The following is a 1005-nucleotide window of genomic DNA, read 5'->3' as shown; positions in this document are numbered from 1 at the left end:
AAATAAAAGTGAAAAAGAGAACAGAAAAAGAAAGAAAGAGGATGCAGGGGGAAAGTTGGAAAACTGCAGCAAGAAAAAAATAATTGTATAACTCAAAAAGGGAAAGGAAAATAAAAGCAAGAGATGAGATAAAGAAAGAAAGAAATGCAATAGGCAAAACTAGGGAGGGTGAAAAATAAAATAGAAAGAGAAATGACAGCAGTAACAAAAAGCTAAAGAAAGAGAAAAAATACAGAGTAAGAGAAATAAAAAAGAGAAGGAACAAAAGAAAGAAAAATAAAAATAGGAAACTAGGGAAAAAAGAACAGGGGAAGGGATAGAACAGGAAAAAATAAAGAAAGGTGAGAACTAGGGCAGAGGCAGGGCCAAAGCAGGAGAATCCTATGGCAGGCAGGGCACCTGGTATGGGTTGGCATCCTCTGCAAGCGAAGGAGCTCACAGGGTAGGGGTGAGTGGTGAGGGGTTTGTACACATTGACCTAGTTAAAGTTCCTGCCAGCCTAGATGTTGTCTGGGGCTGCGGCACCTGATCTGGAAGTAGTTTTTATCTTCTCAGAGAGTGGTTGAGGTAACGGTGCTTGTTCCTGGAAGGAACTCTTTCAGGAGGAGAGGACAGATGGGGACAAGGCTGCTGGTTGTGGAAGGAGTTCCTGCCTGTCCAGTCTTGGCGAGAGACTTGGCATTGTGTGTTCTGCTGGTTGGATGAGGTGGAGTTCACCTGCCTCCGGGTGCTCAATTTACCAGGGCATGGCTGTGACTTCAGGCAGTGCAGAGGCTGTGCAGGGAGGGGTGTCACTGGCCACTGGGTGGGTGAGGGTTTGGGGCTGGCCATTGACTTCTCATCACCAGGAAGCTGTGGGGAGCAAGGGAGCATTCCATCTTTCTTGTTGCCAGCTACCAGTGTGCCAACTGGTGGCATGGAATCCTGCTTGCAAAATTTCAAGATGGCTGCACCCAGTCAGGTTAGCTGACAACTCACCATTCTGTCCCCTCTCCCACCACTTTT

Source organism: Echinops telfairi, unplaced genomic scaffold (assembly GCF_000313985.2).
Source record: "Echinops telfairi isolate 266 unplaced genomic scaffold, ASM31398v2 ScPeMD7_7424;HRSCAF=8462, whole genome shotgun sequence".
NCBI lineage: Eukaryota > Metazoa > Chordata > Mammalia > Afrosoricida > Tenrecidae > Echinops > Echinops telfairi.
The sequence above is the reverse complement of the archived record's forward strand: the minus strand, read 5'-3'. Positions refer to the sequence as shown.